The following is an 18467-nucleotide window of genomic DNA, read 5'->3' as shown; positions in this document are numbered from 1 at the left end:
CAATGGAGCCTGTTGGGCAGATAAAATGTATTATGCTCACTTTGTTAAAGAGGCCGTTCCCCAGGTGGTATTAATGTGTGTTGGGGTGGGCTAAAGGCAGGCAGAATCCTTGTAGCCTGGGGCTTGGTTTTGGGATTAAGCCTTTCCTACCCTTTTTGGTGTAAAGTGGTACAATCCTATCATGCCTCAGAGAAGTGACTTTGTATTAAGAGACTTCCCTATTATGTATATTGGATTAAGGGTTTGGATTTCTACACTATAAAATGGGAACGGAGCGGGAGTTTGGCTCTTGGTTCCTGAGGTTAGCATGAGAGTGAGGAGAGAGTAGAGCCAGCAGCGGAAGGAGGCCACGTGGAGTAGGCCAGGAGAAGCAGCCAAGATGGCGGAGTGCTGAGTGAGATGCCAGTTTGTGTAGAGTTTGTATCTGGGATAAGGAAGGAGATGGGGAACTGAGGAGAAGAAGGCTGGTGAGCTAGAAACCTTTGATTCTAGGAAACTCGGATAAGTCAGTGGCTTTGTGAGCACTGAGTGTGACTGGGTTTTGGAGCCCAGTGTATGTTTTTACTTGCCCGCCGGGTGCAAGGTAGGATTAAAGGCTATGGCCCACCAGTTTTTGGCTCTGCTGTTTCTTTACCGACTGTCCGAATCCAATGCGAACCTGCATGTGAATGGCCACGATGGCGGCTCCTGGCTTTACAGAGCCAAAAACTGGTGGGCCATTACCTTTAATCCTAGCTTGCACCCGGCAAGCAAGTAAATACATACAGTGGGAAAACAGCTCCCTTTCCATCCAGGGCTCCCAAAGCCACTGACTTATCCAAGGTTTCCTAGAATCAAAGGTTTCTAGCTCACCAGCCTTATCACCTCTGTTCCCCATCTCCTTCTCTCTGCACAAACTCTGCACAAACTGGCTTCTCCTTCAGCACTCCGCCATCTTGGCTGCCTCTCCCCTGCAATGCTAATTTCAGGAACCAAGAGAGAGCCCCCGATCTGCTTTATTTTATAGTGTAGAAAATTAAAGCCTTTAAGCCAGTATACAAATAAGGAAGTCTCTGATACAAAGCCACTCATCTGAGGCATAAATGGGATTCCTCATAGGAGTGCACCATCCCCCATCATGCAACAGTCAAGGTTGTGGGGGAAAGCTTAGTGTCGAGAAGATCTTAGTATCAAAAGGGTGGGAAAGGTTTAGTCTTAAAACTAAGCCTTGGGCTATAAGGACCTTGCAAGCTTATAGCCCATCCCCCACACCCAATGCAAACTATAAGCGAGTAAACATATGCATCATATTTACAAACTTATTTGACCAACATACAGAGCCAAAGATGTTCAAATAAAAGCAAAGAAAATTGCAAATGAGGACGCCAATCAAGAAGCAATATGACAATATCTTAAATAACAATTTTATAGTTTTTTTTGTCAGGTATTTAATATTTTTCATTAATATTTTAAAACTCTTATAACATAATCTAGTTTTCTGCATCTCTTTAATTAGTCTTATTTAAGTATTAAATGCATGAAATAATAAACTACCTTTCAGTATATCATTTTTTTATACTTACAACGGTCATTAGGGCAGCGAACTGGTTGTTAAATTATTTGAATCCTGCCACTGCTTACATACTTGAGTTAGGAAAAGGGAGGGGGGCAGAAATGGCTTCTACTGGAAAAACAAATAGATTTCTTTTTTTTTTTTAATTTTTTATTTATTCATTTTTAGAGAGGAGAGGGAGAGACGGGGGGAGAGGGAGAGAGAGAGAGAGAGAGAGAGAGAGAGAGGAGAGACAGAGAGAAGGGGGGAGGAGCTGGAAGCTCCAGTTGAGCTGGAAGCATCAACTCCCATATGTGCCTTGACCAGGCAAGCCCAGGGTTTCGAACCGGCGACCTCAGCATTTCCAGGTCGACGCTTTATCCACTGCGCCACCACAGGTCCGACTTCTTTTCTTTCTTTCTTTTTTTTTTTTTGTATTTTTCCGAAGCTGGAAATGGGGAGGCAGTCAGACAGACTCCCGCATGCGCCCGACCGGGATCCACCTGGCATGCTCACCAGGGGGCGATGCTCTGCCCATTTTGGGGCATCGCTCTGCTGCAATCAGAGCCATTCTAGCGCCTGGGGCAGAGGCCACGGAGCCATCCTCAGCACCCGGGCAAACTTTGCTCCAGTGGAGCCTTGGCTGCGGGAGGGGAAGAGAGTGACAGAGAGGAAGGAGAGGGGGAGGGGTGGAGAAGCAGATGGGCGCTTCTCCTGTGTGCCCTGGCCTGGAATCGAACCCGGTACTTCTGCACGCCAGGCCGACGCTCTACCACTGAGCCAACCGGTCAGGGCAACAAATAGATTTCTTTAGGAAGACAAATTACTTTTTAGGAGAACAGATTTGTGATAATATTTGCCTGTAAGGTATGAATGTCTCACATCTTTCTTTTTTTAATGTTTTGTTGATTCATTGATTTTAGAGAGAGGAGGGAAGAGAGAGAGAGATTACGTTGATGCTCCACCAATTGAGCTACCTGGCCAGGGCTCTCATCTTCCAGGTGCACAGACTCCCCTGGAGAAAGAATGCACCGGCAGCCTCATTTCCCAGAAGCTGCTGCTTTTTAGTCCGATAAGCCTTATCGGATAAGGGAAGCTCCCCAGAGGCTGTTCTTAGCATCTGTTGAATCTCAAACGGTTTCCGCTTCGAATAATCTTCATGCCAACTCTGGAATTCCGAGGAGGTCCCCACACCGCCTTTGAAGCCCCAGCAGCGGCGATCTTCCTGGATGGCGCAGATGCTGACCCACCAAACTGCGGAGACCTAGGACTGCGCAGCCCACGAGGTGCCAGCAGTAGCCCTGCGCGCCTCTCTGACCCTACTCTGCTTGCGTGTCTCCCCGTTCGCGGGGTGCCCACTGCCTCCTCCACACGAGCTGTGAGGTGTAAGCTGTCACTCTGAGCGGAAATCTCCTTCCTTGCTGTGCATCCCACCCGCGGGGGGGGGGGGGGGGGGGGGCGGGGCGGGAGGGAGCGGTGCAGGCAGGAGCTATGTCCGATTTACCCAGAGGGTCGGTGCCCTGCGGCCAGGGGAGAGGGATGTTGGCACGCAACACAGTTACTCTTTTCTGCGCGGCGCATCTTCTCCAAAGCCCTCGGAGGGCAGAGCCAGGGCACCTAGCACATTCCCAGAATGGAGAGCCCGACTCCGACCAGCAGCACTCTGGCAACCCCTGCACGTAGCTCAGCGCTATCGCTGCCCCGCTGGGAGGCACAGACACCTAAGGCGGTGCCCTGGTTTCACCTACTAGGGCAGTTCCTGTGCGGCCACAGCGGAGCGCCCACCCTAGGGATAAACCCGGTTCCAACCAAGTCCTAGGGGTCTGCGGAAAAAACTTGGAGATGCTCTTGTCCTGGCGGCCCCTGCAGGGCGGCGCCTCGCCAGCCCCTCTGCTCCTCGGCCATGTCAGTGAGCGAGGCGAGGACCGCGGGGAACCGGCCGCCGGGACTGGAGGCTCCCGGGAACCCTGATGTAACTCGGTGCTCAGCTTGCAGCAGAAGTCTCTAGAGCCCCCGCCTGTTTACCGTAGCGAGAGGGTGACAGAGATGGAGCCCCAGCCGCCCCTGACCGTCGCGCCCCTCCCAGAGAGCCTCCCACCGCTGCTCTAGGCGTGTTGCCAGGTCATCCCGTACCCGCTCCCCCCCCCCCCCCCACCATTGGAGGGTCTTGAGCCTCGGAATAGAACTCAGGAGTCGCTCAGCTCCAGCAGGGATTGTGCCAAAGAGTGAGTCTGAAAGAGCCTGAGTCCCCAAAGCAACTCAAACTACCACCCAAACAAAGTGAAAAGCTGGAGCTTGCTATGCCCATGCGGTTTCCAAACAAGGGCCCTCTGATCTGAACATGCCAGTGTTTCCACTGAGGTGGTGGCAAGCTCCCTGTATCCCTCTGATCTGTTTCTTCCTCTGTACACTGCGAGCACGTTGCTATGACAGTCTGATTCTAAACCTTGTGGGGAACACTTCTCTAGGCCCTCGAAAAGCCTGCCTCCAGGGGAAACACTCCAGCATTTCCCAGGGGCCCTTCCTCATCTGTTAGCCTGGAGAGGGAGCTGGCTCTTGATTGGGAAAAGTCAACACTCAGGAGGATTGAAGGGCAGGATTGCCTAGGGCATAGAACTCAAGGTGACCTCCAGACACTGCATCCCTGGCAGGTTAGCCCCCATGTACGCCTGATTCACTGGGACCAGTGGGGGAGAGCAGGAGGGGCCAGATACAGGCCTCCCACTCCCAGGGACAGGCAGATGTCAAGAAAGTGTGTGGCTGGATGGTAACTGGTCTGAATGGAGCCCGAGGTTGGAGCAATGTTGTGCCCTGTGCCCACAGACAGGGTTTTCTCTCCCAGACTCTCAGTGCCCCGGTGAGGCAGGTGAGCTGAGCTCAGATGAGGGATCTGAGGCTCAAAGCAATCAAGGGAGGCCCAGGTCACCCTAGGTGACAGGGTTGCAATTAGGACCAGACCTCTGCTTCTTAGCCCACTCAAGAGATGGCAAGATCCCTGTGAGCAGGAGTAAGTCTGAGCAAGGCAAGGTAGGAAGGAGAGTTTAGATTTGGAGAGGGTGTGAGATGGAAGGGCTCCCTGAGCTGGGAAAGAAGAGAGGGAAGTTTCCTTGGGGAGAAAACAGCCTGGCAAAGCAGTACAAAGCAAGTGTAAGTGAGGCTTGGCCACAGAAGAGGGTCTGGGGTTCAGCTGGGGACTAGCAGCCAGTCCAGGCCAGGGAGGGTCATGGAAGTTCTTGAATAGGGGCAGCAGACCAGAGGCTCTATCAGAGGCTGTTGGGCTGTTGGTGTTGGAGTTAAGCTTTCTGGTCCTGCCTCCACATCAGGCCCTCCCATTTCCCAGCCCCTGGGCATGTTCTTTTAGCTCTGCAGGTCTCAAGTTTCCTCATCTGTAAAATGGGATCAGCTCCCTGCTCTGGTCATAACTGAAAAGGTGTTTTTGTGACTGAATTTTACATATTTGAGTGTGTGAGAGGCTCATACAAATGTGACCAAGAAACCGGTGTCAGGGACACCTCTCCGAGGGGTTTCTCCCTCCTCTGATTCCCCGGCCCCAGAGAAGAGGCCCTGTGCACTTGCTCCCTCCCTCCCACCACACCCACCAGCCTTGCCAGCATGTCTAGGATGCCCCTGGGCTTAGCAAATATTTGTGCCTCTGACTTAGTCAGTGGATGCTGGAATGTTCTGTCCTGCTGCGGGTCATCCAGGCCTCTGCCTTAGGCTGTGAAGACCAAGGAAAAGGACAGAAGGCAGGGTCAGGACTTCTGGATTCTTCCCCCAGCTCCCCTCCTGCCTGCTCCTCCTAAGCCTTCTTTTCTGTTTGTTCCTAAAGTTCTTTTTTTTTTTTAAGTGAAAGGAGGGGAGACAGACTCCTGCATGTGTCCCAATTGAGATCTCCTTGGCAACCCCCGTCTGGGGCTGATTGACGCTGGAATCAATCGAGCTATTTTTAGTGCCTGAGGCTGACCTTCTCAGACCAACCAAGCTACCCTCAGAGCCCGGATCCAACGCTTGAACCAATCAAGCCACTGGCTGTGGGAGGAGAGAACAGAGAGAAGGAGGAGAGAGAGGGGAGAAGCAGATGGTCACTTCTCTTGTGTGCCCTGACCAGGAATAAAACCTGGGACAACCATATGCCAGGCTATGTTCTATCACTGAGCCAACCGTCCGGGGCCTACTCCTGAGGCTCAGAATCCTGTGCTAGGCATGGTGCATGGACAAGGGACTTGTGACTCTAAAGGGCCTGTGAGCTCAGCAGCTATCCTGCCGTGTGGTCCTGGGTGAGTCCCATTACTCCTCTGAACTAGTTTTCTCCCCCATGAAACTTTATATATCTCCCCCATGAGATATAATAGTTTGGGTCAGTGCCTGGAACTTGGAACTGCTTCCTTCCCTAGCCTTATTCCCCTGGCTCTGAATTGTCCCCCACTCTGGCCTGCCCAGGTTAGCCCATAAAAATAACAAGAGTAAAACGTTTCCAGCATCATTGAGTGCTCTGTACAATGGTGTGCTGGCCAATGTTTAACAATCCACTCTAATAAAACGTCCTATGTTGCAGCATTTGCCTGATCTCCATGTTGTTAATATGACCTCATGGCCCTTTCAAGCCTCTACCGTGACATGACAAGTGTGGAGTCAGGAGCCAGCGGGGAGCTTGGGCACATGGGGCCGGTTGTATGATTTACCAGGGCCAGTGCAGAATGAGGTTGGGGGTCCCTTGCTCAAAAGCCCCAAGAGAAGCTGTTTTCTTTTTTTTTTTAACATTCTCAATCCATCATAACATTCTTTTTATTTATATAATGTTGCACTCCTTCCTGCACAGGGATACTGGATACTCTCAGAGTGAGGACCGGCCCTGACAGGTAAGGGTGGGGGTGTGCAAGCCCCAGAACTTGCCATGCACACATGCGGCTCACTGACTACCAGGTTGCCTCTCCTCACCAGACAGAGCCCCAGGAAGTCAAGTCAGGTATCTTCCATCCCCAGAGGCCCGCAGTCCCAACTCATGTCTTAACCTCCAAGCCAGGGTATGCTCAGTAACCAGAGGGGAGTGGGAGAGAGGCTTTCTCTGTCCAAGGTGCCCCCTGAACCTGCCCTGTTTGCTGCCAGTCAAGGGAAACCTGGCCAGTGGTTTTGGATAGAGGAGGGGGAGGAGGTCAAGTGGACTTGATGTGACAGGACAAAGGCTGGCAGCCAGGAACTTGTTCCAGGGAGGCAGAGAGATGGCATGCTGGGAACAGGAGGCTCCAAGCCCACTAGACTCCACTTACAAGACACAAATTCAAAATTAAAAGTTTATTTATCTATTTATTTATCTAAGTGAGAGGAGGGGAGATAGTGAAAAAGACTCCTGTATATGAGCTGACTGGGATCTACCCAGCAACCTCTCTCTGGGGCTGACGCTCGGACCAACTGTGCTATCCTCAGCGCCCAGGGCTGACACTCAAACCAATCGAGCCACTGGCTGTGGGAGAAATGGAAGAGAAGAGGATGAGAGAGGGGGAGGAAAGCAAATGGTTGCTTCTTCTATATGCCCTGACCAGGAATTGAACTCGGGACATCCATATGTTGGGCTGACGCTCTATCCACTGAGCCAACTGGCCAAGGCCAAAGTTGAAAGTTTAATCCATTCTAGTGCATTAAACTAAGCTCAGGGTGCTTCTGAGAGTAGGGCCCTGTGAGCTACCCTGGGCTCAGCCCCAGGAAGCCTGTGGCCCTGACCATGTAGGTCATCCACGACAGAAAAGAATGGCCCCACGACACCACCTTGAGGAACTTCAGTCCTCATATCAGAGATACTTGGCGATCTTTGGGGCAGGAAAGGCCAGAGACTCACAACTCCCCTCCCCCAAGAGAGAAATCTCCAGTATGGGGAAGCATTCACAGGGCACTGCAACTTTAGCTAAAACTTATTAAACAAACAAAAACAAATGACAGCCTTGTCTGGGAAGATCTGTCATCTGTCACTGGTATCTTCTCTTTCAGTTTCTACTTGCATTGTACCACTTTTCTCTCTTTGAAAATATGGTCTAAAAATGTGTTTCTTGGTTCTAATCATGTGAAAAATAACGTTTTAGAATCCCCAGTTCACTGCCCACCTGCACAGCATCAATAATAGGTGCATTCACTGGTCTGTAGAGTACCCACCACTGTGAGAGTTTCCTCCATATTGATATTTATCCTAGAGGGTCAAAGCCAAATACTGACCCAGTTTCAGCAAATTTAGAATAGTCAATAGATTCTTGGCTTCACCAAATATTTCCTCCACTTATTCAGAATGGTTCTTTGTTTCCTTGAGGGGAATGACAGTGGTGTCCCAGGCATCAGCTTCCTGATAAAAGAGTTTGGAAAGGGCATTTCTCACACCACACTGGCCTAGACCATGGGCTTAGTTTCTCAGGGGTGGCCAGATTCTCTGGGCCAGCTGCAGAAAGGGGAGTCTCAGCAGGAAGGAGGGCAGCAAAGTATGGACAAAGGACGAGAAGACCTCGTTCTGGACGATGGCCTGCTGCAGGAGCCCAGGGTCAGCCTGTGAGCTAGCAGGCTGCACTGCACTGACAAGGGGGAAGGTCCTCGCTGCTCCGGTGAGCACTCCCATGCACACACAAACATCTAGACAGGAAGTTGCCCAGGACCTTGGCCTGAAGAGTATGTGGTGGGTGCATTGGCCACCAACCACTTTATACAAAGATTGAGAAAACCTGGCTGATTGAGGGCCAATGGACATACCTCTAGCATGTTTCCTCCTGGAAATTCAACCATGGAGTGTACTGAATCTAAACCAGGCCCCTCTTCCTCTTTGGTGATCTTAGGTAAGTCCCAGAGCTAACTGAGCTTAGTTTCCTCATCTGTAAAATGGGCAAGTGACACAAGCTTCAAGGTTGTGGTCAGAATTAAACAAAATGCACAGGGGGGCCCTGGCCGGTTGGTAGAGCATCAACCTGGCGTGTAGAAGTCCCAGGCTCAATTCCTGGTCAGGGCACACAGGAGAGATGACCATCTGCTTCTCCTCCCTCTACTTCTCGTTGTCTCCCTTCCCCTCCTCCTACCACCCCCCTCTCTCTTCCCCTTGATTAATTCGAGCACATTGGCCTGGGCACTGAGGATGGCTCCCTAGAGCCTCTGCCTTAGGCATTAAAAATAGCTTGGTTGCAAGCATGGCCCCCAGATGGGTAGAGCCTCGGCTCCAGATGGGATGTGTCAGGTGGATCCCAGTTGGGGAATATGTGGGAGTCTTACTCTCTATCTCCCCTACTCTCACTTAAAAAAAAGAAAAAAGCACATGTGTGTGTTTATGTCAGACACAAAGCTGGTGCTACAATCAAAGACAGCAATAGGTGGCTCCTACTATTACAGCAATTGCATAAGTCAGACAGGGTCTGAGTCACTTCTGGGTCCCTAGTACACAGGAGGTGCTACTGGAAAATGTGACTTTAACTATTGGGTCGTGGCTGGGCTGCACCACAAGACTAGCTTGTGGGGGGTGTGACCACAGGCAGCAGACGTGGAAGTGTGAGTGAGCTGGGTGGGCCCCTGAGCCTTCCTCCCTGGGAGACGGTCAGAACTGGAGTGAGGCCCTTCCACCACATGGTGTGGGCATGGCGAGAAGGTGCCAGCTATGAACTAGAAAGAGGGGTCTCACCACCTGGCCATGCTGTTGCTTTCTGTAGTTTGTAAACCACCAGTATTGTTATAGAAGTTTGCATGGATAGAAATAGACCTCTTTCCAATGTGGAGATGTTTGTTTGTTTGTGACCTGGGGATGGACGAGGGTCAAGGGAACAACTGATGTTTGTGGTGGGCCAGAGGCTGCTTTGCAATTTTTAAAGTACTATCTCATTTAATCTTCATGATGCAGGTACTACTATTTTTCCCTTTTACAGGCAAGGAAACTGAGGCCTAGAGAGGCTAGTGGCTTGCCCAGGCTAGTCTGCTATAGAGTCTAGACTCCAAATACCTTTCTCCTATCTGATGGTTGAATTTTATCCCCAAATGCCAGTGTAGGGTTGGGATGGGGGCAGGTGTTTGGTCTGAGTCCTTGTTAAGGGGTATCTCAAATGGTGGGACAGGCGATTGTCCAATTTTCCCAGCACCATTTGTTAAAGAGACTGTCTTTACTCCGTTGTGTGCTCTTACCTCCTTTGTCAAATATCAATTGTCCATAAAGGTGTGGGTTTATTTCTGGGTTTTCTGTTCTGTTCCATTGATCTATATGCCTGCTCTTTTGCCAGTACCAAGCTGTTTTGAGTACCATGGCCTTGTAGTATCACTTGATATCAGGAAGTGTGATACCACCCACTTTATTCTTCTTTTTCAAGATTGCTGAGGCTATTCGTGTTCTTTTTTGGTTCCATATAAATTTTTGGAATATTTGTTATATGTCTTTGAAGTATGCCATTGGTATTTAATAGGAATTGCATTGAATTTATAAATTGCTTTGGATAGTATAGACATTTTAATGATATTTATTCTTCCTATCTATGAACACGGTATATGTTTCCTTCCACTTGTTTGTATCTTCCTTGATTTCTTTTATCAATGTTTTTTAATTTTTGGAGTACAGGTCTTTAACCTCCTTGGTTAAATTTACTCCTAGGTACTTTATTTTTTTGGTTGCAATAGTGAAGGGGATTGTTTTCTTAATTTCTCTTTCAGATAGTTCATTGTTGGTATATATAAATGCCACTGATTTCTAAATATTGATTTTATATCCTGCCACCTTGCTGAATTAATTTATAAGTTCAAGTAACCTTTTGACTGAGACTTTAGGGTTTTCTATGTATAGTATCAAGTCATCAGCAAATAATGAAAGTTTTATTTCTTCTTTTCAAATTTGGATGCCTTTTATTTCTTCTTTTTGTCTGATTGCTGTGGCTAGGACTTCCAGAACTATGTTGAATAAGCGTGGTGAAAGGGGGCACCCCTGCCTTGTTCCTGTTCTTAAGGGGATTGCTTTTAACTTTGCCCATGTTGGCTGTGGGCCTGTCATAGATGGCCTTTATCATGTTGAGGTATGTTCCCTGTATTCCCACTTTGCTGAGAGTTTTGATCATAAATGGGTGCTGGATTTTATCAAATGCTTTTTCTGCATCTATTGATATTATCATGTGGTTTTTATCCTTCCTTTTGTTTATGTGATGAATCACGTTGATTGATTTGCAAATATTGTACCAGTCTTGCCTCTCCAGAATAAATCCCACTTGATCGTGATGTATGATTTTTTTCATGTATTGCTGGATCTGATTTGCTAATATATTTTTTTAAATTTTATTTATTCATTTTAGAGAGGAGAGAGAAAGGGAGAGAGAGAGACAGAGAGTGAGAGAGAGAAGAGAGAGAGACAGAGAGAGAAGGTGGGGAGGAGCTGGAAGTATCAACTCCCATATGTGCCTTGACCAGGCAAGCCCAGGGTTTCGAACCAGCGACCTCAGCATTTCCAGGTCAACGCTTTATCCACTGCGCCACCACAGGTCAGGCCGATTTGCTAATATTTTGTTGAGAATTTTAGCATCTAAATTCATCAGGGATATTGGCCTATAGTTTTCTTTCTTTGTAGTGTCTTTACCTGGTTTTGGAATGGGATTATGTTTGCCTCATAAAAGAAGTTTGGAAGTTTTTCTTCCTCCTGAACTTTTTGAAATAGCTTGAGAAGGATAGGAGTTAATTCTTCTTTGAATATTTGTAAAATTTGCCTGTGAAGCCATCAGGCCCAGGACTTTTGTTTGTTGAGAGTTTTTGATAACAGTTTCAATCTCTTTTGTTGTAATCGGTCTGTTTAGGTTTTCTGATTCTTCCAGATTGATTTTTGAATGATTATATTTTTCAAGGAATTTGTCCATTTCATCTAGGTTGTCTCATTTTTGGGCATACATAGTATTTTCTTACAATCCTTTGAATTTCTGCTGTCGGTTGTTACTTCTCCACTCTCATTTCTAATTTTATTTATTTGAGTCCTCTCTCTTTTTTTCTTGGTGAGTCTGGTTAAAGGTTCATCAATTTTGTTTACCTTTTCAAACAACCAGCTCTTGTTTTCATTGATCTTCTGTATTGTTTTTTTGCCTCTATGTCATTTATTTCTGCTCTGATCTTTATTATTTCCTTCCTTCTACTTCCTCTGGGCTTTACTTGCTGTTCTTTTTCTAGTTCTTTTAGTTGCAGGGTTAAGTTGTTTATTTGAGCTTTTTCTAGCTTCTTAATGTATGCCTGTAATGCTATGAACTTCCCTCTCAGGACTGCTTTTGCTGTGTCCCATAAATTTTGAGTTGTTGTATGTTCATTTTTATTTGTTTCAAGGAAGTTTTTGATTTCTTCCTTGATCTCATTGTTAACCCAGTCATTATTTAATAGCATACTATTTAGTCTCCAAGTATTTGAATGTTTTTCAGTTTTTCTATTGTAGTTGATTTCTAGTTTCATGCCGTTGTGATTAAAGAAGGTGCTTGATATGATTTCAATCTTCTTAAATTTATTAAGACTTGTTTTGTGTCCTAGCATGTGGTCTATCCTAGAGAATGTACTGTGAGCACATGAAAAGAATGTATATTCTGCTGCTTTGGGGTGAAAGGTTCTGAAGATATCTATTAAATCCAGTTGATCTAGTGTGTCATTTAAGGCTGCTGTTTCTTTGTTAATTTTCGTCTGGAGTTCTATTCATTGATGTTAGTGGGGTATTGCTGTTGATCTTGCCCTTTATGTACATAAAAATCTGCTTTATATATTTAGGTGCTCCTATATTAGGTGCATAGATATTTATAATGGTTATATCCTCCTGTTGGATTGCTCCTTTTATCATTATGTAGTGACCTTCTTTATCTCTTACTATAGCCTTTGTTTTAAAGTTTATTTTGTCAGATATTAGAATTGCTACCCCAGCTTTTTTTTTTCTTTCCGTTTGCGTGAAATATTTTTTTCCATCCCTTTACTTTCAGTCTATGTGTATCTTTTGTTCTGAGGTGGGTCTCTTGTAGACAGCATATGTACAGGTCTTGTTTTCTTATTCACACAGCTACCCTACATCTTTTGATTGAAGCATTTAATCCATTTGCATTTAAGGTTATTATTGATATGTAGTTATTTATGGGCATTTTATTCTTTACACCTATCATCCTCTTTTTCTCAATTTCTTTTTTCCTTTGCTCTTTTTATAGCAAGCCCCTTAACATTTCATGCCGTACTGGTTTGGTTGTAATGAATTCATTGAGTTTTGTTTTGTTTTGTTTTTTTGTCTGGGAAGCTCTTTATTTCTCCTTCAATTTTAAATGATAATCTTGCTGGATAAAGAAGTCTTGGTTGTAGGTTCTTGTTTTGCATTACTTTGAATATTTCTTGCCATTCCCTTCTGGCCTCAAGTGTTTCTGTTGAAAAGTCGATGTCACCTGACCTGTGGTGGCGCAGTGGATAAAGCGTCGACCTGGAAATGCTGAGGTCGCCGGTTCAAAACCCTGGGCTTGCCTGGTCAAGGCACATATGGGAGTTGATGCTTCCAGCTCCTCCCCCTTTTCTCTCTCTGTCTCTCTCTCTCTCTCCTCTCTAAAAAAAATTAAAAAAAAAAAGAAAAGTCGATGTCATCCTTATAGCAGCTCCTTTGTAGGTGATTGACTTCTTTTCTCTTGCTGCTTTTAGTATTTTTTCTTTATCTCTTAACTTTGGTACTTTAATTATGATGTGTCTTGATGTAGGCCTCCTCAGGTTCTCTTTACTGGAACTCTCTGTGCTTCTTGAACTTTTCCTTCATCAATTTAGGAAAGTTTTCAGCTATAATTTCTTCAAACAGGTTCTCTATCCCTTGTTCTTTCTCTTCTCCTTCAAGAACCCCTATGATGCGGATGTTATTTCTCTTCATATTGTCACAGAGTTCTCTTATAGTTTCCTCAAACTTTTTGAACCTCTTTTCTTTTTGCTGCTCTGTTTCTGTGTTTTTATTTATCTTGTCCTCTAATTCACTGATTTGATCCTCTGCTTCATCCAGCCTGCTGTGGATTCCTTCTAGTGTAGTCTTCATTTCTGATATTGTAATTTTCATTTATGATTGATTTTTTTTTACGATTTCAGTGTCCTTTTTGATGCTTGAAATTTTTTTATTTAGGTGCTCATTAAATTCATCCATTGTAGCTCTGAGATCCTTAAGTATCCTAACAATCATTATTTTAAACTCTGAATCTGGTAATTTGGTTACTTCCATCTCATTCAGTTCTTTTTCTGGGAATTTCTCTTGTTGATTCATTTGGATTATATTTCTCTGTCTTCCCCCTTTTTGGTGCAGTTTGCAAGCTTGTTGGTGTTGTGGATCTGAGGTTGGTTTATGAAATGCAGCCCCTCCTCCAGGGATTTGTCCCTCAGCCTATGCTGGTTGCTCAGATTTTAATTCTCCTTAACAAGTAGAGCCATTTAAAAGTCTTAATTTTCCTGCTGTTTGTTTGCTGAACCCAGCAGGGAACTTCTGTTTAGGATGGGTGGGTGGGGGGGTAGTGGGCATATCTTGCTCTTTGGCCCCAGTTGAAACTCTATTCAGGAATGTGATGGGCATCACTTCTGAGAACCAGAAGGCATGGTCTGCCCAGTTACTATCCTGGGGTGGGGCGCATTCTTTGTATCAGAAGGGGAGGTGTAGCTCAGGTCTCTCCAGAAACCTGAATCACTGCCCCTCCCCTTTACTTCCTCCTTTCCAAATGGCCTTTAGCGCTGATTGGAGTGGGAGAGCTTCCTGGAGGTGGATCTACTGGCTCCATGCTAGGCTTGTGCTGAATAGAGAGAGTGTCAGCACTGGAGAATGACTCAGCTCAAGTATTCTTCTCCATGTCACCATTTGTGTCCCCGTGCCTCAATCTCCCCACTCTCTTCACACAAGACAAGTCCTCTCAGCCCTCTTTGCCCCCGGAGCCCCAGGCAAGTGGCTGTGAGCAATATTTTCTGCACTGGCCCTTTAAAGCTGCAACTTCTTCACCAGCCATTTCCCACAGACAGAAATCCCACTCTTCTCCCCACTCAATGCTGTCAGGCTGTCTCCTCCAGTCTCTGGGTTTCTAGGCTGGAGCTCCTGGGACTGAGGATCCCCACCTCTCAGGGTCTCTCTCCACATAATAAGAAACCCTCTAGACCAGGCGTAGTCAACCATTTTATACCTACTGCCCACTTTTGTATCTCTGTTAGTAGTAAAATTTTCTAACCGCCACCGGTTCCACAGTAATGGTGATTTATAAAGTAGGGAAGTAACTAACTTTATAAAATTTATAAAGCAGAGTTACAGCAAGTTAAAGCATATAATAATAATTACCTACCAAGTACTTTATGTCAGATTTTTGCTGTTTGGCAGAATAAATCTTTATAAAACAACTTACTATAGTTAAATCTATCTTTTTGTTTATACTTTGGTTGCTCCGCTACCGCCCACCATGAAAGCTGGAACGCCCACTAGTGAGCGGTAGGGACCAGGTTGACTACCACTGCTCTAGACCTTCAGCCGCCCCTCACTTCTGGGAGCAGGGGGTTCCTACCACGTTCTTACACTTCCTACTAGGGTCAGTGTGGATTCTTCTGTGCTCCTTGGTTTTCGAGTCCTGTTCTTTTAGTCCAAAGTTGGATTTTCATAACGATTGTTCTTAAATTAATTTGTAATCTAGTTTGGTCCCATGAGGTGGCAGTTCGTATGTCTGCCTACTCCACTGCCATCTTAGAATCAGGAAGAGTGGCCTCTTCCTTACTGCCCTTCCATCTTCCTCATCCACAAATGTAGAGTAGATTGATAATTAGCCACACACACACACACACACACCCCTCAAGTAGGGGCCACGTAAGGGGAAGGGGAGCCCTAAGCCAGCCCTCTCATTTCACAAGTGGAGAAATTGTGTGTCAACCTGCAGTGAATGCATCACATGAATTTTACCAGCATCCAAGTCAACCTGGAACATGACCAGAACAGAATGTGAGGGCACGAACCTCCTGTGGGTGTGCATTCAGCTCCCTCAGCCATCTGCACTATGGCTCTAAGTCAGCATACTCCCAGCATCAGCCACTGTCCACTTTTAGAGTTGGATAAAACCCCACATCACAAGGCAAGCTCTGAGGAGCTTGGCAATGAATTCCAAAGCATAGGTGAATTCATTTCCCAGAAAGAAACTTGGCCAGTGGGAATGAGGAGATGGGAAGCAGGTAAATCCTCCTGCCTTTCCCTCTCTTTGGGCTGCTTCAAGGTGCCATTCCTCTGTGTGGCCCTCTGGACATGCCCTGTGCAGAGCAACATGGAGGCTGATGACCCTGTAGCCAGCACCTGTGCACATTCCATTCACCATCTTCTCTGGCCTAACTTCCCCTTTCTTTACCCCCACTCTGGGCTTGCACCTCTTAAATAAGGTATCTCCCTTTACCCAGGCAGATGCCTGAAACCACTGTGGATAGTACCAAACCCCATAGATGCTATGCTCTTTCTTATACATATATGCCTGTGACAAAGTCTAATTTATAAATTAGGCACTGCAAGAGCTGAACAACAATGGCCAATAATAAAATTAAACAATTGTAACAATATGCTGTAATAAAAGTTGTATGCCCAGCATACAACTTTATTGGCACAACAATAAAGAGTCTGCTGGGCATGTGGAAATTCTGGGTTTGATTCTCAGTCAGGGAACAGAGGAAAAGCGATCATCTGCTTCTTCACTCCCTTCTCCTCCCTTTCTCTCTCTCTCTCTCTCTTCTCTTCCTGCAGTCATGGCTCAAATGTTTGAGTCAGTTATCCCCTTCCTCACCCCTGCACTGAGGATGGCTCCATGGCCTGCCTCAGGTGCTAAAATAGCTCTGTTGCTCAGCAGTGGCCCAGATGGGCAGAGCATTGCCCCCTAGTGGGCTTTTGGGGTGGATACTAGTTGGGGCACATGCAGGAGTCGGTCTCTCTGCCTCCCCACAAGAACTCTAGGAACCAAAATTGCATCTGATGGTCTCAAGGTTCGTGTTTTTGAAGTAAGCCTGGCTGATCTGCAGAATGATGAAGTTGTATTTAGAAAATTCAAGCTAATTACTGAGGATGTTCAAGGCAAAAACTGCCTGACAAATTTTGTTGCATGGATCTTACCCTGTGCCCCATGGTCAAAAAGTTACAAACCAAGATTTGAAGCTCATGTTAAGATGGTTATTTATTTCATCTATTTTGTGTTGATTTTACTAAAAAACTCAACAATCAGATTTGGAAGACTTCTTATGCTCAGCATCAACAGGTCCACCAAATCCGGAAGAAGATGATATAAATCATGACCCGAGAGGTGCAGACAAATGAGTTAAGAGAAGCAGTCAGTAAATTGATTCCATTAGCATTGGAAAAGTCATAGAACAGCCTTGCCAATCAATTTATCCACTCCACGATGTCTTTGTTAGGAAAGTCAAAATGCTGAGAAAGCCCCAGTGTGAGTTGGGAGACCTCACGGAGCTTCATGGTGAGGGGAGCAGTTCTGGAAAAGCTGCTGGGGATGGGACAGGTGCTGAAGTGTATGAGCCCCCAGCCCATGGACCTGTTTACAATTCAGACATTCAATGGTGACAAATAAGAAGTCCTATTTGTGATATATTTTTTTAAAATTTTAAATGGTACTGCCTTTTGACCCAGTGATTCCATTTCTGGGAATATAGTCTAAAAATCCTGAAACACTAAGTTGAAAGAATATTATCATTGCAGCGTTATTTACAACAGCCAAAATTTGGAAGCAACCCAAGTGCCCATCAGTAGATGAAAGGATAAAAAAGCTGTGGTAGCCTGACCAGGCAGTGGTGCAGTGGATAAAGCATCAGCCTGGGATGCTGAGGACCCATGTTTGAAGCCCTGAGGTTGCCGGCTTGAGAGCAGGCTCACCAGCTTGAGCCCAAGGTCACTGGCTTCAGCAAGGGGCCACTTGCTTGTCTGTAGCCCTCAGCTTAAGGCACATATGAGAAAGCAATCAATGAACAACTAAGGTGCCAGAACAAAGAATTGATGCTTCTCATTTCTTTCCCTTTCTATCTGTCCCTATCTCTGTCTCTGTCTCACTAAAAAACAAAACAAAACAAAGGAATCTAATCTTTTGTGACAACATGGACATGGATGGACCTGGAAAATATTTCCAGAAATGGAATTACATAAGGCGGTTCCATTTTGGATTTCTTGAGGTAACTCCATACTGCTTTTCACAATGGTTGCACCAGTCTGCATTCCCATCATCAGTGCACGAGGGTTACCTTTTCTCCACATCCTCACCTACACTTGTTGTGTGTTGATTTATTGATGCTAGCCCCTACACTTGTTGTGTGTTGATTTATTGATGCTAGCCATTCTGACAGCTGTGAGGTGATATCTCATTGTGGGTTTGATTTGCATTTCTCTGATGATTAGTGATGTTGAGCATCTTTTCATATGTCTATTGGCCATCTGAATGACCTCTTTGGAAAAAATGTCTATTCAGTCCTTCTGCACATTTTTTAATTGGATTGTTTGTTTTTGCTATTTTTTTTTATTTATTCATTTTAGAGAGGAGAGAGAGAAGAGAGAGAGACAGGGGGGAGGAGCTGGAAGCATCAACTCCCATATGTGCCTTGACCAGGCAAGCCCAGGGTTTCGAACCGGCGACCTCAGCATTTCCAGGTCGACGCTTTATCCACTGCGCCACCACAGGTCAGGCCTTTGCTATTGAGTTGTAAGAGTTCTTTAAATATTTTGAATATCAAACCCTTATCAGGTAGAATGTGCCATCTTAATAGAGGAAGGGGAAGGAGGAAGAGGGCACTGATGGGGAAATGAATGACTTAGGAATGATAAATAAGCCCTTAAGGAGATTAGGTGGGAGATATGTGAGTTGTGACAATCTGTTTAGGTGATTTCTTATCCTGGTCTCTGGTAGAGGAAGTCAAACATTGGTTGTAGAACACCCAGGGAGGGGATTTATGACATATAAATTCTTTTGGAAGGTTCTGTTTTCAG

At 45.9% G+C, this 18467-nt stretch overlaps 1 pseudogene; it reads left to right on the top strand.

The window, feature by feature from the left end:
• Positions 1 to 7994: 7994 nt before the first annotated feature.
• LOC136377173 (40S ribosomal protein S3a-like) lies at positions 7995 to 17057 on the top strand (annotated as a pseudogene).
• The last annotated feature ends 1410 nt before the right edge of the window (positions 17058 to 18467 follow it).

The sequence above is a fragment of the Saccopteryx leptura genome, chromosome 6 (assembly GCF_036850995.1).
Source record: "Saccopteryx leptura isolate mSacLep1 chromosome 6, mSacLep1_pri_phased_curated, whole genome shotgun sequence".
In the NCBI taxonomy this organism is placed as follows: domain Eukaryota; kingdom Metazoa; phylum Chordata; class Mammalia; order Chiroptera; family Emballonuridae; genus Saccopteryx; species Saccopteryx leptura.
Note: the sequence above shows the minus strand (reverse complement) of the source record. Positions and strands in the feature narration are given on the sequence as shown.